Source organism: Amblyomma mixtum, chromosome 2 (genome assembly GCF_055824585.1).
Source record: "Amblyomma mixtum isolate Tamu chromosome 2, ASM5582458v1, whole genome shotgun sequence".
Lineage (NCBI taxonomy): Eukaryota > Metazoa > Arthropoda > Arachnida > Ixodida > Ixodidae > Amblyomma > Amblyomma mixtum.
Window position 1 is genome coordinate 166,036,093 of NC_143013.1, and position 25,742 is coordinate 166,061,834.

Genomic DNA, 25,742 nt, shown 5'->3' on the forward strand with positions numbered 1-25,742 from the left:
CTTTTCTAATCAACTAGCTTTAAGCAATAACATATTGATACATGCCTTCGAAGAGACAGAAGTAGTGCATGCGCTAGTAGAGGAAGAAGTTGGTGGTCTCTCGCGCGCGCGCTCGAACCACTGAGTGACCGCCGCAGGTTTTTCGTCTCTGCGCCGGTGTTCTATTCGCGTTGCACGCTACAGTTTGGTGGAGCAGTGCTGGGTACGCCTCCCGACCCGCGCACTCCGTACAGCGTCACTACGGACCTCACACCGGTTCACCAGCGACCCTGCCGCCGTCTCCGCAGAGAGTCGCCTGAATTTGGGCTCCTTCCCCCGCCAACAAGGACGACGCAACTTTGACCGCCGAGCCCAACTGACATGGCCACTGACACCAGGCCCCCGCCGCCGATCCAGCCTCTACCGTCGAGTCCAACTGCCATGGCCGCTGACACCAGGTCCCTGGCGCCCATCCTTTGCCACCCACCGCGAAGATCGCCATCTTTTCACGGTGACGTGTTCGAAGACGCTGAGGATTGGCTGGAGACTTTCGAGCGGGTGGCACGCTACAACGGTTGGTGCGACGAGCGCAAGCTAAATAACGTCTACTTTGCCCTTGAAGAGTCTGCCAGGACGTGGTTTGAGAACCACGAGGCTACCCTTCCCACCTGGGAGGCGTTTTGCCGGAGTCTCCTGGCCACGTTCCCCAACGCTGACCGCCGGGAGAAGGCTGAAGCTGAGCTGCACTCCCGAAATCAGCGCACGAACGAAAGTGTGCGCATGTATGCCGAAGATATGGCCCGTCTCTTCAAGCGCGCCGCCCCCGACATGACAGAGGAGAAGAAGCTGCGCCATCTCAAGGGTGGGGTTAAGCAGGATCTGTTCGCGGGCCTCGTGCGCAGCCCACCAAGCACGGTGGCGGAATTTATAACCGAGGCGACCACGATGGAGACGACGCTGCAGCATCGGGCCCACCAGTACATCCGGGACATCAACAGCATGGTGCCCGGAGGCTTTTCGTCGTGTCTCAGCTGCAGTGCAGACACACTGCGCGAACTAACTTAAACGGATCCATCTGCCCCAGGCTGCACCACCTGCGCCGCTGGCAGCGCTGACCGAAGTCGTCAGGGACGGGGTGCGACAGGTTGCGCAGGCGCCTCCTGTACCCGAAGCGCCGCCCCGGTTCGATGAGAGACCTACGTACGCATCCGTTGTACGTCGCACGACTGGCTACGGTCCCATTACCCCGACGCCTGGCGTGACCAACATCGGTACGTGTCACGCAAACATGCCTGGCTACGGTATGACCCCTACGACCCCCGTGAGTAACATCGCCGCTGCTACAGCTGGTCCACGCCCTCGCAAGTCGGATTTGTGGCGAACACCGGACCGCAGGCCTCTTTGCTACCACTGTGGGGAGCCTGGTCACCTCTACCGAGCGTGTCCGGACCGCCAAGTCGGCCTTCGCGGTTTCCATCCCGACGCACCTTGCCCTCAGAACGGCGAACGACCGCATGAGATTGCGCAGAATCTCTGGGCACGCCAGAACCCTGTCTACTCTGGAAGGCGCGAGTCCCGTTCGCCTTCGCCTCTACGTTATCGCTCTTCCAGCCCTGGCCGCCAGAGTACCTCTGCTGGCCGTCGCTCGCCGAGTCCGCGTCGGGGAAACTAACACCAGCGAACTCTGGAGGCAAGGCCGCTGACGTCGAAACGTGTCAAGATCCTCCATCGTGCAACCCTCGAGCCGACGATACCTCGACAGAGAGAGGCAGCGACAGTATCAGATACGCTGCATCCGATTTGTGTGTGACAATTGATGGCACTCAGATTACCGCGCTGCTCGATACCGGTGCTGATTACTCTGTTATGAGCCGTGCCTTTGCTGGAGAACTCAAGAAGGTTCTGACACCGTGGACGGGGACCTGCATTCGCACCGCTGGTGGCCACCTAATTTCCCCTGTGGGCAAGTGCACGGCTAGAGTTGGGATTAGTGGTTTCACGTACGTTGGTGAATTTGTTGTACTCCCCGAGTGTTCCAGAGACTTGATTCTGGGGATCGACTTCCTGCAGTCGAACGGCGCTGTGATTGACTTTCAGGAGGCACGCGTCACGTTCTCGACCAAACAGGCCGTGGCGCGCTTTGACTCCCGCGAACCCTGCAACAACGCCCTGCGCATTGTCGAGAACGACGTTACGGTGCCGCCGCGGTGCAGTGTTCTGGTTCTCGTGCGGAATGTCCTCTTTCACGACTACGAGGGCCTAGCGGACAGCAATAGTCCACTGCTGCTTAAGCGGGGACTTGCCGTTGCAAGAGCTCTCGTCCAACTACGTGACGCCCGCACCCACGTCCTCCTGACTAACTTTGCCAACGAATATCAGCACCTGGCCAAAGGCATGGCTATTGCCTTCCTCCACGACGTGGTTGAGGTTCCAGGTTTGTGCACCGTGGGAGGACCCACTCCGGAGTATGCTGGCCCACATCACGTTCTTCAGTCAGTCAGAATAAGTCCTGGCCTGCCGTCGGTTCAGAGGGATCTTCTGTCGGACCTCTTGGCAGATATTGCGGACTGTTTCGCTACGTGCTCGAAGGTCGGCCGAACTCCACTCGCCAAGCATCGTATCATCACTGATGAGACTACGCGACTCGTCTGCCAGCGCCCCTATCGTGTTTCCCCGGTGGAGAGAGAAGCCATTCAGAATCAGGTTGCCGAGATGCTTGCAGACGATGTCATTCAGCCGTCCACCAGTCCGTTGGCATCGCCTGTGGTTCTTGTCAAAAAAAAAAGAACAATACTCTGCGTTTCTGCGTGGACTACAGGAAACTTAACGTGACCAAAAAGGACGTTTACCCGCTGGCCAGGATAGATGACGCGCTCGACCGATTGCGGAATGCCCGATACTTCTCGTCATTAGATATTAAAAGTGGGTACTGGCAAATCGAAGTGGACGAGCGAGACCGGGAGAAGACGGCTTTCGTGACGCCTGACGGCCTATATGAGGCTTACCACCTCTTTTAATCCTCATCTACATCAATGACCTACCGATCAACATAAAATCCACGCTACGTTTATTCGCAGATGACTGCGTAATTTACAGCCTCATCCACGGCGCTAGCGCCATTGCCGCTCTTCAACAGGATCTAACCACTATCTCCGCGTGGTGTGACAAATGGCACATGCCTCATAATCTAAATAAATGCCAATCCATATCATTCTCCCGCAAAAAAACACATTTATTGATAGCACTTACAACATAAAATCGGTCACCGTCACCAGAACATCATCTTATAAATACCTAGGAGTACACATCACATCATCGCTGTCATGGAAAACACACATTCAGACCATCTGTTCCAAAGCATCACGCACACTTGATTTTCTCCGGCGCAATCGAAAATCTGCATCACCTGAAGTAAAAAAGTTGGCATATATAACATTCGTACGTCCTAAACTGGAGTACGCGTCATCTGTCTGGCATCCATCACAATCATATCTCATCTCAGACCTTGAAGCCATTCAAAATCGCGCCGCCCGTTTCATTACATCGCAGTACTCAAGAAATACCAGCGTAACATTACTAAAACGATACCTCGGCCTTCAAACACTAGCAACTCGCTGTGTTATTTCTCGTCTATGCCTCTTTCACTCTTTCTTTTATCGCTCACCAAGACATTTGTTGCTGCAGCCACCCCCACGTACGTCATCCCGCCTAAACCACAGTAACCCAATCGCACGCATTAAAACCCGCACCTCCGCAATGAGCAGTTCATTTTTTTCCCGACGCCATAGTGCTCTGGAATGGCCTTCCCGACAACATAATAACATGCTCCGATCGCCGCCTTTTCCGCGAAAAACTTGCTAATCACTTCTCATAAACATATTCATACTGCGACACCGAAGTGCCAACTGTTCCTTGTTTTCTTTTTGTATGTATATTTCTTGCTTTTAGTTTGTATATTATTGTACTCTTTTTGTACCCCGTGTATTTTTCCCCCTTTCTTTCTTTCTGTGTGTTCTCTGCCACTACCCTCCAACCTGTATGTACGCCCCCCCCCCCTTATGTAATGCCTTCGGACCTTTAAGGGACAAATAAATGAAATGAAATGAAAGTGCTTCCATTTGGTCTGTGCTCAGCACCGGCCACGTTCCAACGCATGATGGACACTGTTCTCTCCGGCTTGAAATGGCAGTCCTGCTTGGTGTACCTAGACGATGTCGTTATCTTTTCGACCACCTTTGACCAACACTTGGAGCGGTTGCGCATTGTGCTGCAAGCGCTCAAATCCGCGCAACTCACCATCAAAGCCGAGAAATGCCATTTTGGCTTTGAGGAACTTCGCTTTCTTGGTCACGTTGTCAGCGCACAAGGTGTTCGCCCGGACCCTGACAGAACCGCTGCCGTCTACGGTTTTCCACACCCAACTGACAAGAAGGCCGTTCGCCGGTTTTTGGGCCTGTGCTCCTATTATAGGCGCTTTATTCAATATTTCTCGAACATCGCGAAACCGCTGAACGCACTGACCCGTGACGACACGCCCTTCCTGTAGGGGACCGACGAAGAGGCTGCATTTATCGAGCTTCGCAGCCGTCTGCAAAGCACTCCGATACTCGGTCATTTCGACCAGCATGCTGCCACGGACATCCACACTGACGCCAGCAATGTTGGCCTCTGTGGAGTACTGATCCAGTGGGAAGACGGTGCAGAACGGGTCATCAGTTATGCTAGTCGAACACTTACGCGCTCCGAGACCAATTATTCTACGACGGAAAAAGAATGTCTTGCAGTGATATGGGCCATCTGCAAGTTCCGACCGTACCTCTACGGACGACCCTTCCGTGTGGTAAGCGACCACCACTCCTTATGCTAGCTGGCGAGCCTCAAAGACCCCTCAGGACGCTTGGCTAGGTGGAGCTTACGCCTGCAAGATTACGACTTAACAGTAGTTTACAAGTCTGACCGTAAGCATCAGAATGCGGATTGTCTGTCGCGCGCGCCTATCCCAATCAATACCGAAGAAACCACCGATGATTTTCCTTTCCTGGGCTCTGTTAATACCACCCAAATGGCGCAGCTTCAGAGGGCGGACTCGGAGTTAGCGCCGCTCATCAATTACCTCGAAGGCAGTGAAGCTCCCATTCCTCGTGTTTTTCTTCGAGGGTTTCACGCCTTCACTTTACGGTCTGTTGTTCTCTACAAGCGCAACTTTGCCAACAGCGAAGAAGTGTTCCTACTTGTCGTACCATCACAGCTGCGGCCTGAGATCTTGAGTGCCTGTCATGATGCACCATCCGCCGGCCACCTTGGTGTCAGCCGTACACTGGCGCGAATTAGACAAAAGTATTATTGGCCCAGGTTACTCCCATCGGTGCGGGCCTACGTAAAAACATGCCGTGAATGCCAACGTCGGAAGACTCCTCCATTGAAACCAGCCGGATTTCTTCAACCCGTCGATCCACCGAAGACCCCTTTCCAACAAGTGGGCATGGACCTCCTTGGTCCATTTCCGAAGTCTTCGTCTGGAAAGCTTTGGATAGTCGTTGCGACTGACTACCTCACACGGTATGCAGAGACCACGTCTCTTGTCAAAGGCACTGCTGTTGAAGTGGCGCAGTTCTTCGTCCACAACATTGTCTTGCGTCATGGAGCACCCGCCGTTGTTGTTACTGACCGGGGAACTGCTTTCACGGCCCTTAACCAAGTCCGTGATGACTCTGACGCACACGACCCATCGACGTGCTACGGCGTATCACGCGCAGACAAACAAGTTGGTAGAGCGACTCAACCGCACACTAGCCGACATGCTATCAATGTACGTTGATGTCGAGCATCGAACTTGGGACACCATTCTGCCATACGTAACGTTTGCGTACAACACCGCCCTGCAGGAAACAACCCGACTGACTCCCTTTCAGCATGTCTTCGGTCGGCAGGTGACCACTCCATTGGATGCTATGTTGCCCGTCGACCCTTACTGCGACTCTGACGCTGACCTCGACGTAGACACCTTCGTTCCGCGTGCTGAGGAAGCGCGGCAATTGGCACGCCTGCGAATTAACCGCCAACAGGAGACTGACGCCACTAGGTACAACCTTGCACGCCGTTACGTCAGTTACGCGCCCGGCGACCTTGTGTGGATTTGGACACCTGTTCGTCGCCGTGGGCTTTCTGAAAAGTTGCTGCGCCGATACTTCGGCCCTTACGAAGTAGTGCGCCGCATCAGTGAAGTGACTTATGCAGTTGCTCCCGCCCCGACAGCTTCTTCATCGCGCCGGTCGCACCGAACTGAAGTCGTGCACATTGTTCGCATGAAGCCTTATCACGACCGGCTACCTGACTGAACTGCGGTTCCCTGCAGGTGTGTTCTACCCTCTTGCTGTCTTTTCTCTCCTAGCCGCATCGTGTCGATGCTGCAGAAGAGGGGGGCAGTGATACATGCCTTCGAAGAGACAGAAGTAGTACATGCGCTAGTAGAGGAAGAAGATGGTGGTCTCTCGCGCGCGCGCTCGAACCACTGAGGGACCCCCGCAGGTTTTTCGTCTCTGCGCCGGTGTTCTATTCGCGTTGGACGCTACAATATTCAGTAATGTTTTAAATTGAACAGCGCAAAATAAAAAGTAATTACAAATACCCTTTGTCCTTTGGTTTCCGTGGCTGTTGGCTTCTCTCAGATTTATAACGAGCCCCTCATTCCCCTTCCCTTGTTTGCTTAATTGCTTAGCGAGTGCCACGGTTCTGGCAGTCTTGATGCCATAGGCAGCATAAGAGGGTTCTCACACAGCTTCCACCCTCGCCGTTCGACTACGTTCTACATCATATCAGCGGTCACTAAGGACGTGCTACGTCCGTCGCTTAAGAACGTGCGTGGCGCTGATGAACACTCTCAAGGTTAGGTTATTAGAAAATTTAAATACCCCCGAAAGCGGAAGATTTGACAGCCATCGCCGTAGCTCAGCGGTGCAGCACCGCACGCGTAATTCGGAGGTCGTGGGCTCGGATCCCACCGGCGGCATGTCGTTGTTTTTTTCTCGTTTTCTAATCAATTAGCTTTAAGCGATAACATATTCAGTAATATTCTAAACCGAACAACAGCACAAAATAAAAAAAGTTTAAAAATCCAATCTGTCACTTGGTTTCCGTGGCTGTTGGTTTCTCTCATATTTATAACCAGCCCCTCATTACCATTTCCTTGTTTGCCTAATTGCTTAGCGAGGGCATCGGTTCAGGCGGTCTTGACGCCATAGCAAGCATAAGAGGGTGCTCAAAAAGCTTCCACCCTCACCGTTCTACGACGTTCTACGTCATATCAGCGGTAACTCAGGACCTGCTACGTCCGCCGCTTCAGAACGTGGGTGGCGCTGATGAACACTTTCAAGGCTAGGGTATTTGTAAACATAAATCCCCCCCCCCCCAAGCAGAAGGTTTAACAGCCGTCGCCGTAGCTCAGCGGTAGAGCACCGGACGCGTAAATCGGAGGTCGTGGGCTCGGATCCCACCCGAGGCATGTCGTTGTTTCTTCTTCTCGTTTTCTAATAAATTATCTTGAAGCGATAACATATTCAGTAATATTCTAAATCGAACAACAGCACAAAATAAATAAATTAATTAAAAATCTCCTCTGTCTCTTAGTTTTCGTTGCTGTTGGCTTCTCTCAGATTTTAAACGAGCCCCTCATTCCTCTTCCCTTGTGTGCTTAATTGCTTAGCGAGGGCCTCGGTTCTGGCAGCCTTGACGCCATAGGAAGCATAAGAGGGTGCTCACAAAGCTTCCACCCTCGCCGTTCGACGACGTTCTACGTCATATGAGCGGTAACTCAGGACGTGCTACGTTCGCCACTTAAGAACGTGCGTGGCGCTGATGAACACTCTCAAGGCTAGGTTATTTGTAAATATAAATACCCCCGAAAGCCGAAGATTTGACAGCCGTGGCCGTAGCTCAGTGGTAGAGCACCGGACGCGTAATTCGGGGGTCGTGGGCTCGGATCCCACCGGCGGCATGTCGTTGTTTCTTCTTCTCGTTTCCTAATCAATTAGGTTTAAGCGATAACATTTTCAGTAATATTCTAAACCGAACAACAGCACAAAATAAAAAATAATTAAAAATCCCCTCTGTCCCTCGGTTTCCGTGGCTGTTGGCTTCTCTCATATTTATAACCAGCCCCTCATTCCCCTTTCCTTTTTTGCCTAATTGTTTAGCGAGGGCCTCGGTTCTGGCAGTCTTTACGCCATAGGAGGCATAACAGGGTTCTCAGAGAGCTTCCACCCTCGCCGTTCGATGGCGTTCTACGTCACACCAGCGGTAAGTCAGGACGTTCCACGTCCGCTGCTTACGAACGTGGGTGGCGCTGATGCACAGTCTCAAGGTTAGGTTATTTGTGAACCTAAATACCCCCGAAAGCAGAAGGTTTGACAGCCGTCGCCGTAGCTCAGAGGTAGAGCACCGGACGCGTAATTCGGAGGTCGTGGGTTCGGATCCCACCGGCGGCATGCGGTTGTTTTTTCTTCTGCTTTTCTAATCAATTAGCTTTAAGCGGTAATATATTCAGTAATATTATAAATTGATCAACACCACAAAATAAATAAATTATTTAAAAATTCCCTGTGCCGCTTGGTTTCTGAGGCTGTTGGCTTCTCTGATATTTATAACGAGCCCCTCATTCCGCTTTCCTTGTCTGCTTAATTGCTTAACGAGGGCCTCGGTTCTGGCAGCGTTTGATGCCATAGGAAGCATAAGAGGGTACTCTAACAGCTTCCACCCTCGCCCTTCGATGGCGTTCTACGTCACACCAGCGGTAACTCAGGACGTTCCACGTCCGCTGCTTACGAACGTGGGTGGCGCTGATGCACAGTCTCAAGGTTAGGTTATTTGTGAACCTAAATACCCCCGAAAGCAGAAGGTTTGACAGCCGTCGCCGTAGCTCAGAGGTAGAGCACCGGACGCGTAATTCGGAGGTCGTGGGTTCGGATCCCACCGGCGGCATGCGGTTGTTTTTTCTTCTGCTTTTCTAATCAATTAGCTTTAAGCGGTAATATATTCAGTAATATTATAAATTGATCAACACCACAAAATAAATAAATTAATTAAAAATTCCCTGTGCCGCTTGGTTTCTGTGGCTGTTGGCTTCTCTCATATTTATAACGAGCCCCTCATTCCCCTTTCCTTGTCATCTTAATTGCTTGACGAGGGCCTCGGTTCTGGCTGCCTTTGATGCCACAGGAAGCATAAGAGGGTACTCTAACAGCTTCCACCCTCGCCGTTCGATGGCGTTCTACGTCACACCAGCAGTAACTAAGGACGTTCCACGTCCGCCGCTTACGAACGTGGGAGGCGCTGATGAACACTCTCAAGGTTAGGTTATTTGTAAACATAAATACCCCTGAAAGCAGAAGGTTTGACAGCCGTTGCAGTAGCTCAGCGGTAGCGCACCGGACGCGTAATTTGGAGATCGTGGGCTCGGATCCCACGGGAGGCAGGTGGTTGTTTCTGCTTCTAATTTTCTAATCAATTAGCTTTATGCGATAACATATTCAGTAATATTCTAAATCGAAGAACTGCACAAAATAAAAAATAATTAAAAATCGCCTTTGTTCCTTGGTTTCCGTGGCTGTTGGCCTCTCTCAGATTTAGAACGAGCCCCTCATTCCTCTTCTATTGTTTGCTTAATTGCTTAGCGAGGGCCTCGGTTCTCTCATCCTTGACGCCATAGGAAGTATAAGAGGGTTCTCACACAGCTTCCACCCTCGCCGTTCGACGACGTTCCACGTCATATGAGCGGTAACTCAGGACGTGCTACGTCCGCCACTTAAGAACGTGCGTGGCGCTGATGAACACCCTGGAGGTTAGGTTATTTGTGAATACTGCCGCGAGTCTTTGTAGCGTTTGTTCGTTGTTTTTATTTGTTCATGCTTCAAGGCTGCGGGCACGCCGCTTTATCGCTTCGTTTGTGACGCAAGACGCGCCTAGAATTATCTCGATGGATCGCATCCGGACGGAGCCGACTGTTGTTTGTGCCAGAATGTTCTAGTAACTTCGAAAGCTTTATCTCGAAGATTCGCTATCGGCTTTAAAAAGAGCACGGCAGACAGCGGTGGGCATTCTGTTCGACGACCACTGGGCACGCTTGTTGGTACGCCGCCGCCAAGTGATTCAGTTCTTCGCGGGCGCATGTCAGCCCGAATAAAGAGCTTCGTTTCGAAGACATTCTCGCTGTGTCCTTGTTCGCCGGACTGCAGTCACCACTACGTGACATCTGGTGGTGTGCTGACCTGCTACCTTGCTCTGCCCCTCACGATGGAACCTGTTGCACAGCCAACGCCTGTCGTGCTTCGCCAGCCCCGGGAGCCACCGACGTTTTGTGGAGAACCACACGAAGATGTAGAAGACTGGCTGGACATGTACGACCGTGTGGCAGCACTGAACGCCTGGGACGACAGCTCTAAGTTCCGAAACGTTTATTTTGCATTGGACGGCCCTGCCAAAACATGATTTGAAAACCGCGAATCTTCTTTCGCGACCTCGGCGACCTTCAAGAAGCAGCTCCTGGGTACGTTTACAAACGTCGTTCGCAAAGAAAGAGCTCATCTGCTTCTAGAATCACGCATCCAACACCCGAATGAGACTGTGAGCGCGTACGTAGAAGACATGAAGCGCCTTTTTCAACGTGTCGATGCTGACATGACGGAGGAGAAGAAGGTGCAGCTTTTGATGCGTGGTGTTAAAGAGACACTTTTCTGTGGTCTGACCCGCAGCCCACCGACGACGGTCGCAGAATTCACCACTGAAGCAGCTGCCATTGAGAGAACATTGGAAGCACGAGCCCGTCATTTTCCTAGACAGCCCCAAGTGACCTCGACAGCCCTCTCGGATGGCACAGCATTCGGAGGCAACCTGCGGAATCTTATCCGCTAAATTGTGCGGGAAGAGCTGCGTCGCCTGCTACCATCTTCCAACCAGTCACAAAGCTGCGGCCCTTGAGGAAATCGTACGCGAAGAAGTGCAGCATGCGCTTGGCACTCCGTCATCTTCGCCTCCTGCTGAAGCTGCAGCATTAACCTACGCTGCTGCACTACGCAGTCCTCAGCCCCAACGCGGGAGCCGAAGTCCGCCTCTTCGGCGTAAACCAGCTGTTCCCGAACGCCGCCTCCCTGCACCCGCCCGCCCAGCCTACGAACGACGCCCAAGCCCCAGGAAGTGCGACGCCTGGAGGACTTCCAACAACCGCCCGCTGTGCTTCCATTGCGGCGAAGCCGGTCATGTACTTCGCCACTGCCCGTACAGAGGCATCGGCCTGCGAGGTTTCGCTATCAACGCCCCACGACCATTCCCCGGCCAGCGACCAAGGGAAATCGACGACTACCTGCATAGAGGGGAGTACGTGTCGCTAAGCCGTCTTTCCCGCTCCCCGTCACCCTCCACCGCACGCTTTGCATCCCCGGGCCGCAGCTACGCCGCGGCAGTCCGAGGAAGGTGGCCTAGCCCCCGTAGGGGCAACTAAACAAAGCAACCTGTGGAGGTCAGGTTGCTTGCCGAGGAAACGACGAAGATCCTCCAGCGACCACGCCGTATGAAGACGCCGCACCTACTACACCGACGACGCATACAACCTCGACCACGACGAAAACCGCCTTCAAATCTACGCCGCCATCAAGAAAAGCTTCGACCACATGCCCCACCCACGATTCACGTACCCGACGAAGCCGTAACCCGACGCCGAGGACGACGTGTAACTCCAGAGCCAGGAGATCCGACTTAGAAGTGGTTATCGACGGCCAGAAAGTCACCGCTCTTGTCGACAAAGGAGCCGATTATACGGTGATGAGCAGACCATTCGCTGCGCACCTGAGGAAAGTAACGACCGCTTGGGACGGCCCACAAATTCGCACCGCAGGAGGCCACCTCATTACGCCATCAGGACGATGCACAGCGCGAGTGACTCTCAAGGGACATACCTACCCCGCGACCTTCGTAGTGCTAGGGGCAATGTTCCCGCGAAGTGATCTTGGGCATGGATTTCCTTAATGAGCATCAAACGATCATTGACCTGCGATCCAAGGTGATCACATTTAACACAGACGAGGTCATCCCTTCGATGAGAGCTCCGGAGCATCACGTTACACTTAGTGTCCTGGAGGAACAAGTGAGTGTCCCACCCCGCTCAAGCGTCATCATCACCGTAGGCGCCAAAGAAGCGAATAACACTGAAGCCATTACCGAGTGGAACATGCAGTTGCTTCTCGACCGAGGAATCGGCATCGCAAGAGGTATCGCACATTTCCACAAAGGACAAGCCGAAGTACTGCTGACTAACTTCCGCGAAGAATACCGGCACGTTGACAGAGGAACTACGATTGCATTCCACGACGAAATATCTGACGTACGAGACTTCTTCGCGCTCTCCGACCCATGCGTAGAAGATTCGCCTGACCAAGAGAATTCGCCCCAGCCCTGCCCCGGAACAGACAAGACCATATCCGCAATCTCCTTCGAAGCTACAGCGAGTGCTTCTCGTCATCGCCGAAGGTCCGACAAACGCAGATTGCCAAGCATCGCATTATAACCGACCAGCACGCCCGACCTCTCCGCCATAGCCCCTACCCAGTGTCGCCGCGAGAACGACAAGCCATCCGTGACCAAGTGGAAGAAATGCTGCGCGACGACGTTATTCAGCCTTCAAAGAGCCCCTCGGCAGCACTTGTTGTTCTAGTGAGAAAGAAAGACGGTGCACTTCGATTCTGCGTTGATTACCGGCGCTTGAACAACATCACAAAGAAGGACGTCTACCCCCTCCCTCGCATCGACGACACACTGGACCGGCTCTCCAACGCCTGGTATTTCTCATCGATGGACCTCAAGAGCGGCTACTGGCAAATTGAGGTCGATAAACGAGATCGCGAGAAGACCGCATTCATCACTCCAGATGGCCTCTTCGAGTTCAAGGTGATGCCATTTGGTCTCTGTTCCGCACCAGTCACATTTCAGCGAGTATTGGATACAGTGGTGGCAGGCCTGAAGAGGCATATTTTTCTGGTATATTTAGATGACGTCGTTGTCTTCGCCTCGAACATTGAGGAACACCTAAAAAGGCTTCGAACAGTACTAGAGGCAATCAAGTCGTCCGGCCTAACTTTAAAAGCAGAGAAGTGCCACTTTGCCTATGAAGAGCTGCTGTTCCTAGGCCGCATACTTAGCAAGGACGGAGTACGGCCAGACCCGCAGAAAACAGCTGCTATCCCAATGTTTCCGCCGCCGGCCGATAAGAAAGCTGTGCGCAGATTCCTCGGACTGTGCGCGTATTACCGACGTTTCGTCAAAAACTTTTCCCGCATCGCCGAGCCACTGACCCACCTGACAAAGGCAGATGTGCCATTTAAATCGAAAGCGCCGCAAATAGAAGCCTTCAAGGAACTTCAGCGCCGTTTACAGACCCCACCGATCCTCGCGCACTTCGATGAAAATGCTGAGACTGAAATTCATTCCGACGCAAGTAGTGTGGGCCTAGGCGCTGTCCTCGTTCAGGAAATTGACGGAGTGGAGAAGGTCATCGCGTACGCTAGCCGTTCCCTGTCCAAAGCCGAAGCTAATTATTCGACAACTGAGAAGGAGTGCCTTGCCATCGTCTGGGCTACGTCGAAATTCCGCCCCTACCTGTACGGACGACCGTTCAAGGTGGTCAGAGATTACCACGCACTGTGCTGGCTCGCCAGTTTGAAGGACCCCTCCGGCCGCCTCGCTCGATGGAGCCTGCGGCTCCAGTAGTTTGATGTAACCGTCGTTTACAAGTCCGGACGCAAGCACTCTGACGCCGACTGCCTGTCACGAGCCCCTGTAGATGCACCGCCGCCGGACCACGATGAGGACGCCTTCCTGGGACCCATCAGCTTCAGCTCTTTTGTACGACAGCAACGCGAGGACGCCGACATAAAATGCCTCATCGAATACTTGGCAGACAAGGTTTCTTCACCCCCCGCCTCGTTCAAGCGAGGATTGTCTTCGTTCTGTTTACAGAACGATGTCCTTGTGAAGAAGAACTTTGCAGCAAATAAGACAGCCTACCTCCTTGTTGTAGCTGTAAGTCTGCGCGGAGAAGTTCTTCAGGCCTCACACGACGAGCCGACAGCTGGACATCTTGGGTTTTCACGCACCCTCCGCCGCATTCAAGAAAAGTATTACTGGCCCCGACCGTCTGCCGATGTCGCACATTATGTGAAAACCTGCCGAGATTGTCAGCGACGAAAGACCCCTCCAACCCGACCAGCAGGATTTCTGAACCCCATTGAACCCCCCTCAAGGCCCCTTCAGCAGATCGGCATGGACTTGCTTGGGCCGTTCCCGACATCAACATCTGGAAATAAGTGGATCATTATAGCGACCGACTACCTGACCCGCTACGCCGAGACAAAAGTCCTACCGAACGGAACAGCAGCAGAAGTCGCCAAATTTTTCGTGGAGAACATTCTTCTGCGACACGGCGCCGCCGATGTGCTCATCACCGAAAGAGGAACAGCATTCACGGCGGAACTGACGCAAGCCATCCTCCTTTACAGCCAAACCAGCCACCGGAGAACAACTGCATACCACCCGCAGACCAACGGACTGACCGAGCGCCTCAGCAAAACCATCGCCGATATGCTCGCCATGTATGTCGATGCCGAACACAAGACTTGCGACGTCATCTTGCCTTACGTAGTCTTCGCCTACAACACTGCAGTGCAGGAGACCACACAGATGACGCCTTTTAGGCTCGTCCATGGCATAGAGGTCACGAACACGCTGGACGCCATGCTGCCGAACGTTACTGAGGAAGATAACAACGACGTCGCCGCTTGCCTACAACGCGCAGAAGAAGCCCGAAGGCTTGCCCGATTAAGGATCAAAGACCAGCAGCGGACCGACGCCGCGCGCTACAACCTACGAAGACGCGACGCGGAATACAAGCCAGGAGACCGAGTCTGGGTTTGGACGCCCATTCGCCGCCGAGGATTGAGCGAAAAGCTTTTCCGACGCTATTTCGGCCCGTACAAGGTTCTTCGTCGGCTAGGTGAATTGGACAATGAAGTCGTCCCTGACCAAATGACTGCATCCCAGCGACGCCGCGTACGACCCGAACTAGTTCATGTCGTACGCCTAAAGCCCTATCATGCACGCTAAAGGACGCCGTGTTTCCTCATTCGGTGTTTATTTTTGCACAATCCGTTTTTGATTGTTGATAGCCGCATTATTGATAGCCGCAAAGAAGCATCGAAGCGATGCTTCTTTGAGAGGGTAGTAATGCCGCGAGTCTTTGCAGCGTTTGTTTGTTGTTTTTATTTGTTCATGCTTCAAGGCTGCCGGCACGCCGCTTTATCGCTTCGTTTGTGACGGAAGACGCGCCTAGAATTATATCGATGGATCGCATCCGGACGGAGCCGACTCTTGCTTGTGCCAGAATGTTCTAGTAACTTCGAAAGCTTTATCTCGAAGATTCGCTATCGGCTTTAAAAAGAGCACGGCCGACAGCGGTGGGCATTCCGTTCGACGACCGCCGGGCACGCTTGTTGGTACGCCGCCGCCAAGTGATTCAGTTCTTTGCGGGCGCAAGTCAGCCCGAATAAAGAGCTTCGTTTCGAAGACATTCTCGCTGTGTCCCTGTTCGCCGGACTGCAGTCACCACTACGTCACTATGTAAATACCCCCGAAAACAGAAGATTTGACAGCCGTCGCCGTAGCTCAGCGGTAGAGCACCGCACGTGTAATTCGGAGGTCGTGGGCTCGGATCCCACCGGCGGCATGTCGTTGTTTCTTCTTCTCATTTTCTAATCAATTACCTTTAGCGATAATATATTAAGTAGTATTCTAAACCGAACAACAGCACAAAATAAAAAATAATTAAAAATCCCCTCTGTCCCTTGGTTTCCGTGGCTGTTGGCTTCTCACAGATTTATAACGAGCCCCTCATTCCCCTTCCTTTGTTTGCTTATTTGCTTAGCGAGGGTCTCGGTTCTCTCATCCTTGACGCCATAGGAAGTAGAAGAGAGTTCTCACACAGCTTCCACCCTCGCCGTTCGACGACGTTCTACGTCATATCAGCGGTACCTCAGGTCGTGCAACGTCCGTCGCTTAAGAACGTGCGTGGCGCTAATGAACACTCTCAAGGATAGGTTATTAGTAAACATAAACACCCCCGAAAGCAGAAGATTTCACAGCCGTCGCCGTAGCTCAGCGGTAGAGGACCGGACGCGTAATTCGGAGGTCGTGGGCTCGGATCCCACCGGCGGCATGTCGTTGTTTCTTCCTCTCATTTTCTAATCAATTAGCTTTAAGCGATAACATAATCAGTAATATTCTAAATCGAAGAACTGCACAAAATAAAAAAATGATTAAAAATCCCATTTGTCCCTTGGTTTCCGTGGCTGTTGGCTTCTCTGGTATTTATAACCAGCCCCTTATTCCCCTTTCCTTGTTTGCCTAATTGTTTAGCGAAGGCATCGGTTCTGGCAGCCTTGACGCCATAGGAAGCATAAGAGGGTTCTCACACAGCTTCCACTCTCACCGTTAGACGACGTTCTACGTCATATCAGCGGTAACTCAGGACCTGCTGCGTCCGCCCCTTAAGAACCTGGGTGGCACTGATGAACACTCTCATGGTTAGGTTATTTCTAAACATAAATAATCCCGAAAGGAGAAGATTTGACAGCCGTCGCCGTAGCTCAGCGGTAGAGCACCGGACGCGTTATTTGGAGAACGTGAGTTCGGATCCCACCGGCGGCATGTGGTTGTTTTTTCTTCTTGCTTTTTTAATCAATTAGCTTTAAGCGGTAACATATTCAGTAATATTTTAAATCGAACAAAAGCACGAAATAATAACTTAATTAAAAATCCCCTCTGTGTCGTTTTTGTGTGGCTGTTGGCTTCTCTCATGTTTATAATGAGCCCCTCATACCCCTTCCCTTATTTGCTTAATTGCTTAGCGAGGGCCTTGGTTCTGGCAGCCTTGACGCCATAGGAAGCATAAGAGTGTTCTCACAGAGCTTCCACCCTCGCCGTTCGGCGACGTTCTACGTCATATCAGCGGTAACTCACGTCGTGCTACTTCCGCCGCTTAAGAACGTGTGTGGCGCTGATGAATACTCTCAAGGTTAGGTTATTTGTAAACGTTTATAAATATCCCCGAAAGCAGAAGATTTGACAGGCGTCGGTATAGCTCAGCGGTAGTGCTCCGGACGTGTAATTCTGAGGTCGTGGGTTCGGATCCCACCCGAGGCATTTGGTTGTTTTTTCTTCTGATTTTCTAATCAAATAGCTTTAAGCGATAACATAATCAGTAATACTCTAAATCGAACAACAGCACAAAATAAAAAATAATTAAATATCTATTTTGTCCTTTGGTTTCCGTGGCTGTTGTCTTCTCTCAGATTTATAACGAGCCCCTCATTGCCCTTCTCTTATTTGCTTAATTGCTTAGCGAGGGCCTCGGTTCTGGCAGCCTTGACGCCATAGGAAGCATAAGAGGGTCTCATACAGCTTCCACCCTCAATGTTCGATGACATTCTATGTCATATCAGCGGTAACTCAGGACGTGCTACTTCCACCGCTCAAGAACGTGGGTGGCGCTGATGAACACTCTCAAGGTTAGGTTATTTGTAAACATAAATACCCTCGAAAGCAGATTAGAAGATTTGACAGGCGTCGCCGTAGCTCAGGGGTAGAGCACACGACGCGTAATTAGGAGCTCGTGGCCTCAGATACCACCGGCTGCATGTGGTTGTTTTTTCTTCTGCTTTTGTAATCAATTAGCTTTAAGCGATAACATAATCAGCAATATTCTAAACCGAACAAGAGCACAAAATAAATAAATTACTTTAAAATCCCCTCTCTTCCTTGGTTTCTGTGGCTGCTGGCTTTTCTCATATTTATAACGAGCCCCTAAAACCCCTTCCATTGTTTTCTTAATTGCTTAGCCAGGGCCTCGGATTGCAGCCTTGAGGCCACATTTACACAAAAATAAACGTCAAAAAAACATGTGCTACAAGAGTTCTACGGGCTGGAAGTAAAATGTAACACCTACCCTGAATTTTATACTGATGGCTCCAAAACATAAGTGCTTCTTGTAAGCGCTGTAGTTCAAATCGACAGTGAAAGGATGACTTGACTGCCACAGTGCGCATCGGCTTTTATTGCGGAGTGTTATGCCATCGCTGTGTCTGTAGAGCAAATAGTAAAAGAGAACATCAAAAACAGCATCGTCTACACTGATTCCCTGAATATGGTCCTAGCACTGCTCTTTAGAAATACTGCTGAACCATAATGGGAAGCAAACACGATCAACGTGAACAATTTCAGTCACTAGGGGGTCGCAAATTTCGACTCGACGGTTTTTCATCGCGCACACTAGCCTAGCTCATAATTTTTGGTAATGAAAATAAGTAACAATAAGTTCTCGTGCTATTTGCATTTCGTTCTAAGAACTTTCTGCTTCTTTTTTTTGGAAGGGGAGGGGGGCAATTCAGTTTTTAATTAACAACGTATTGCCACACTGCTCACAGAGTTCCGCCGCCACCGTGCGGCCTCGTGGCATGACTTGCATCGTGTTGGAACAAGAAAGGCATACGCCATGCCGACTGGCTGATTACAAAGGACACTCTGGGTAGTGATCCTGTACAATCAACACAACCATTTACATGCGTCCCCTGAAACGACCATTAACACAAGCTCCTGTACCTGACTGCAAGACTTTCCGCACCTCTCTACCTATCGTAGAACCCGTCCAGTCGGGATACGACGCCTGGTCCAAATCACTCACATCTGCACTGACACAACACGAAAAGCAGATACATCTCACAGAAACACAAACGGATGTGGGCAACCACCTGCTCCAGTTTTGGGAGGCCCGCCGCAGCCTCAGCAAACGATGGAAGAAACAGAAAAATAGCAGAAGCTCAAAGAAACGCATCTTCGAACTCACACAACAGGCAGCGGAATATGCTACTCAGCTAGCCGATAATAACTGAGTAGACCGATGCAACGCGGCTGCGCCAGATGTCTGGTCGCTAAACGTGGCGTCTGTTCAGCGCTCTCATCGATCTAATACAGACACGCACGGAAACCCAACGCGAATTACATAGTGCCTTGCGCGCACGCCTATGGATCGATACCTGTGCACCACTAAAGACCCCCGGCCGGCGTCGTACCCGTATGCAGGCGAAGAGAACACGGAGCGGGACACCCCGTTCCAGCTCCACTACCTCCGGGCGGACTTAAGGAAGATGAAGCGGTGCACTGCACCGTGGCGCGACAAGGTGACGGTCAAGTTCTTTGCCAAACTTCCCGACGCAGCCTACGCTGCGCTCCTCAAATACATCAGTAGCATGAGAGAGACTCCTCTCCCTCTCGATTGGAAATCGGCTCTCGTGAGCTTCATCCCAAAGGCCGACAAACCTACTGAAGTGGAGAACCTTCGCCCCATCTCCCTCACGTCTTGTGATGCTAAGCTGATGGAGACTATGGTGCTCGACACAATTATCTCGAAACACAGCCCATTTTCGCGGACACCATGTTCGGTTTTCGCCCTCACACTCAGTACAGGGTACACTTCTGCAGCTCCACCACGACATCTTAGATCCTGTCGAATGTCCCCACAACGACAAGATGGTCCTGGCCTTGGATCTTAAAGGCTCATTCGACGATGTCAAACATGAAGTAATCCTGGACCACCTCAGTAACACGAAGTGTGGCCACAAAATATTCCATTACATAAAACAATTTCTTACAGACAGTCACGCGTATAATGAATACAACTCATGGTTGAAAAACAGCGCACAAAAGACTAGAGACAAGAGTAAAGGCAACGGCAGGACAAGCGCTGAACTCACAACTAAGGCTTTATTGTGAAACCCTGTGTATATAAAGAAGGCATAATACATGAAAAACAAAATTGAACAATCAAAACTATGACAATGATAAAACTAGCGTGCGCCCGAAGCCCAAAATTTGCCAAGAAACGTGATCTCGTTATCACTTAAAGGAACCGAAGGTTTGCTAACGCAGCCTGTTGCTCCGTTGCGATGAAGTACGCTACTGCTACTTCCCGCGTGCTTTCATCTCTGTGAGAATACATCTTTGCTTGACTTAACAAAGCAGTGCACTTTTTCTTTTTGTTTTTCATCACTACGCACCCCTTACAATGAGTAACAAAATTGGTCATTGCCTTTATCTAAATTGTTATTGTGTTCTTGCAAACGCTTGTTCAAGCAACGGCCGGTCTGTCCGATGTAGCGGGCTCCGCAGGAAAGGGGAAAGCTGTAGACGACACACGTGCGGCAGTTGACGAACGGATCCGTGTGCGCGACACCGCAACCTTTTTTCTTTTTCGACACTTTCTTCCTTTCTATCGCAGCACACACTTGTTTACGCTTGACAAGAGCAGACGGCAATTCATCAACTTTGAACCTTTTTCCTACATTTTTCAGTCCGTGGGAGACCTGGTGCAAATATGGCACAACTGAGGTGCTTTTCCTTTCTTTTTGCGGACTGTTGAGTGGTGCATTCAGGGCCATCTGTCGCTTGAAGCACTTAAGTAACCTTGAGGAAGACTCGTTCACCATTGCATCTTGGTAGCCGGCATTTTTTATCCTGATGAGTTGTGATCGGAAACTGTCAGCAACACCGTGGTGGCAGGATTTTATCAAATGCATACCTCAGGCAAGAACTTACAATGCAATTTTTCACCAATTTTGAGTGCCCCGATTGAGAACTCAGCAACGGCTTTACAGACCTTGGGTTGTATTTCCAGCAGACATGCTCACGGGCGAACCGCAGTTGCAAATCTCAATACTGTAGTTCATCGCTTACGGGCAACTCGAAAGTGAACAGCAATCCAGACCCGCACTCTGTAACCACTTTGGCGATGTCAAGCACGCTCGCATCGAACCGATCGCGTTCAGTGAAAATCAGATAATCGTCTACATACCTAACGGTGGTGTGATGCAGTCCTATCAAGTTCTTTTCAAGATCCCTGTCCACATACATCAGGAAACTTTCACTCAACACGGGAGCAACGCTGGACCCAATGCATAATCCAGCTTTCTGCGAGTAGCTTTCGGCACCACTCAACCGTCCGGTAAAAGAAAAGAAAAGCACCTCGGTTGTGCCATATTTGCACCAGGTCTCCCACGTTTCTGCGAGTAGAGCTTGCGCTCCCAGCCTACGAAGGTGGAACGTAGGTAAAACCGCAAAAGCTCAAGGAAACTTTCAACGCTCAGACCTGTGTTGTTGGAGAAAACCATTTCGTCGTTCTCTTCTGTGATTAACATCTTCACCCGCTTAAGCAGGGTGTCGTGCGGAAGGCTGTAGTAAAGGTCGGTAACGTCAGTGCTGAAGGCATAGAAAGAGAAGTTTATTTTTTTCGAAAGGAACAAAAATACGAAACAAAACAGTTGAACTGAAGTCTGATCTTTCAAGCACATGCGCAGTGACGCAGCACTGAGCACGTCAGTGTGGCAGTATGAAAGCCGACACTCGACCGCCGCGTAGGACGATAAAGTATGTCGACCATTTGCGCAAGAACTCAGCCTCGCTCATTGTCAGTGCGTCCACGCATGCTTGCTCAAAGAGGCGCGTGCGGAGGCGCTGCAACATTGGAAACACTGCTCTTTGCGGACGCCCATTTAAGGAAGCCGCTCCACGCTGCCGCCACAAAACGAACATGCCGACACACAAGAGCATATATGTAAACAGTTCGCGTGAACTAGTGCGCGCTTCGAGGCGGGTTACGAACATTCGTGACACTAGTACCCAAAAGGTGCGCGCCACTACACAGTCGAACATTGCGTGCCGCAATGTTTCTAAGAGACCGCACTGCGGGCATCGGGCGGAGGGCGCCACGCCCCACGCCGCAAGGCGGTCTCTTGTGGGCAGGACCCGCCAGCCTCGCAGCCAGCCGAAGTCCCTGACATCTGCAGGAAGCGCAGCTGAGGTCAGTTGGCGCCAGCGTGCCCGTCTCGTTTTCTGGAGTTGTTCGCGTGTCAGCTGAAGGCAATGCCGAAAAATGTAGGAAAAAGGGTCAACGTTGATGTATTGCTGTCTGCTCCTGTCAAGCTTAAAGAAGTGTGTGCTGCGATAGAAAAGAAGAAAATGTCGAAAAAGAAAAAGGTTGCGGTGTCGCGCACACGGATCCGTTCGTCAACTGCCGCACGTGTGTCGTCTACAGCTTTCCCCTTTCCTGCGGAGCCCGCTACATCGGACAGACCGGCCGTTGCTTGAACAAGCGTTTGCAAGAACACTAACAGTTTAGATAGAGGCAATGACCAAGGTTATCTTGCTAGTCATTGTAAGGGGTGCGCCGTGATGAAAAACAAGAAGAAAAAGTGCACCGGATTGTTAAGTCAAGCAAAGGTGTTGTATTCTCACAGAGATCAACCCAAGCAGGAAGTAGCAGTAGCATACTTCATCGCAACGGAGCAACAGGGCTGCGTTAGCAAACCTTCGGTTGCTTTAAGTGATAACGAGATCACGTTTTATGGCAGATTTTGGGCTTCGGGCGCACGCAAGTTTTGTGGCTGTCATAGGTTTGTTTGTTCAATTTTGTTTTTCATGTATTATGCCTTCCTTATATACCCAGGCTTTCGCAATAAAGCCTTAGTTGTGAGCTCAGCGCTTGTCCTGTCGTTGCCTTTACTCTTGTCTCTAGTCTTTTGTGCGCTGTTTTTCAACCATGAACATATACCAACTCGCCCACCTTAACGTTCTACTAATGCATACGAGGTGCGGAACACGGGCCATAAACCATCGGCTAGAGGGGAACACCTCAAGGTGCGGTCCTGTTTCTCCTGCTCTTCAGTTTGGCAACGCTTCATCTTCCCTCCAAATTGTCTTTGCCCTGGACACATGACGCTCTTTATGCGGATGACATTACAATCTAGGCCACATAAGGTAACCTGGGCCACATGGAATCCTGCTGCAAGGCAGCGGCGACACTATTGAACGACTACGCGGCCTAGTGTGAACTCCAGTGCTTTCCAGCTGAATCACAATTTGTACACTCACGTCCCACCCCTCGGCACACAACTCCGCAATGTATCAGTCTCCTTTCGGTACCGATACGGCAAGCCAAGGAGATGCGCGTCCTAGGCCTCTTTCTACACCACCAATGCACGTTCGACACCACCGTAGCCAAACTTTGCACGGTGGGAGACCAGGTGAGCCGCTTGGTCCGCCGGGTCTCCAACAAGCGGGGCGGATTACGATGCAATGATACAATGCGGCTTACCCATGCTTTCGCAACGTGTGGAATCCTCTACTCAATCGCCTACTTTCACCTGAGCAAACACTATGAGGACCAACTGGAGGTCATCCACAGGAAGTCACCAAGCGGGCTCTCGGTCTCCCGGTCGCCAAGTCCAACCAGAGACTTCTGGCCTTGGGCGCGGTGAACACATTCCCGGAGCTTCTAGAAGTCCACTTAGTGAACCAATACACGCGTCTTGCACAGACCACGTCCGGTCGCCGCCTCTTGGATGGGCTACACATGAAACACGACTACCACATTCAGGAAAGGGAGAGAATGCCAGAACACTGGAGACGCGCCCTCCGAGTCCGACCCCTCCCCCGCAACATGTCCAGAGAAAACCATAGCGGTCGTCGCCGGGCGCGCGCGCAACCTTTGGCACCATACTGTGGCAAGCAACAACCCGTGTATTGCGTGGACGTTGACGCCACACACAACGGGGGTGGTGCACGTGTCCACAGTTGTACACAACTAAAACACAGTTAACTGGCTCACTTCCAAAGCTTACAGCGCGACAGACGCGGAGGAGATCGCCGTTTCTGCGGCTCTCACTAATCCCAAGTCAAAACACATCATCGCCGACTCGCGAGGGGCGTGTCGGTAAAATGAGCTGGGCTGGGCTGCCCCGCTTGCCTTGCGCATACTGGAATATAGCTGCCGATGCGGAGATCCAACTCCACGCAACCTGAATTGGGTTCCAGGTCTCCAGGAACTCCAGGCAAACGAACTGGCCGATCAGGCCACCCACGCACTCTCTCCTCAGGCTATCCCCCTGTCCTTGGAAGCCTACTCCCAATCAGACAATCTGGCCCTTACATTCAAACACATCACCGATTACTACAAGGAGGAGCACTCGCGCTACCAGGCCCCTTGTAAGAGACTGAATTGCGCTGACGAGCGCCTCCTCATCAAAGTTCTCACTAACACTGTACTGTGCCCGGCGGTGCTTAAACATTTCAATACATCCTTTGATGGCGCGTGCCAGTTCTGTGGGGAGGTGGCTGCCACCTTCCACATGGTTTCGGTGTGTCAGCCAAACCCTTCTATCTCCCCAACCCCAACCCCACCAGAGAGAACTGGGAGGCGGCCCTGCTCGGCTGTCAAGAACTAAAGACCCAAAAGGCCTTGGTTCAACGGACGTGGGCGGAGTTCCTTGCCAACGAGGCCCTGGAATAGGGGCTCCACCTAGTATTTGGGGGTAAAGGCCATGAGGGTCCTACTCCAATCACCTTTCTGTAAAAATTTAATAGACGATAATTTTTTTAACGACCACCCCCAAAGAAACCACGGGTATGGACCGTTCCTTGCATGAAGGCAGTGTGCAGTACAGTCTTCAGAGAAGTGTTGCTGCCACTTTGCGGCAGTGCCAGTCGCCGCGGACGAGGCGCTTCGGGAGTTGGTGCGGAGTGTGGTCCGCGAAGAGCAGCGCAACCTCCTCTTAGATGCTCCACCTGCAAATTTTGCAGCTGTAGCTGATGACGTCCGTGACGAAATTCGGCGAGCAATGGCCACCATCGGAACCACAGCTGGAGCCCTACATCAGGAACAAGAGCGAAGCCCTACGGACGTATGCAGCCGAAGCCGTGCATCATGAGCTGCAGTGAAGCCCTACGGACACCTGCTAAGGTGCCGCATTCATTTCGTTCTGGCGTGTAACCACCGCATGGGTGTTTCTGCCGTCTAGCTGCGTGACCAGCGCCCTGCTGTACGAAAAGTGGACGTCTGGTGTACACCCAACAATCAGCCTCGATACTATTACTGCGGAGAGCCAGGTTATGTCCTCCGCAACTGCCGATACCAGAGGATGGGATAAGTAGCTTTCAATCGGGCGCCTCTGAATCGCGCTATGGTGGAGAGACCGCAGGCCATTGAAGAGTACCTGGCCGATCACGTGTGGAATTCGTTGCTGCCACGACTTGAGTCTAGATCAACATCTCAAAGATGGGTTGCTTCGCCCAGTTGCGCATCATGTGGCCAATTCAGAGGCAGGTGCCCCCACCGGAAAACTGAAGACGGCCTGCTCCTGGGATAGGACCGCCGCGGCAGCGGCGGTCCTATCCCAGCCTCCCATCCCATCCCAGCCTCCATACGATTATTTGATGCGACAACACGAATGCCGATAGCCTCACCCGCCGACACCAAAGACAATCCTGTCGGAAACCCCTCCGGTGACAACGTGGACCACCCCACCGATAACCACCTCAACGACTTCAACGACTACCTCATTGACGACGCCACCGAAGACCTCGCCAACGAGTTGTAAAAAAATGGTTTCCGCCGCCGAAATTCTACTTGCCGCCGACAGCTATGAGGGGACAGCACTCGTGGATACCGGAACCAACTTTTTTTGTCATACAGCAATACAGCAGCCAGCTAGCGACGACCCCCCCCCCCCCCCCCGAAAGGTTCTAACACCTTGGTATGGGGCGCAGATACGCACAGTTGTTTGTCATGTGGTAACGCAGATTGGTGTCTGAACCAGCCGCATACAAAATCCGTGGTGCCA

The 25,742-nt window shown here is 51.7% G+C and overlaps 1 pseudogene; it reads left to right on the forward strand.

Moving 5' to 3' along the window:
* Window positions 1–924: 924 nt before the first annotated feature.
* Window positions 925–25,499, forward strand: LOC149361485 (uncharacterized; annotated as a pseudogene).
* Window positions 25,500–25,742: the final 243 nt, after the last annotated feature.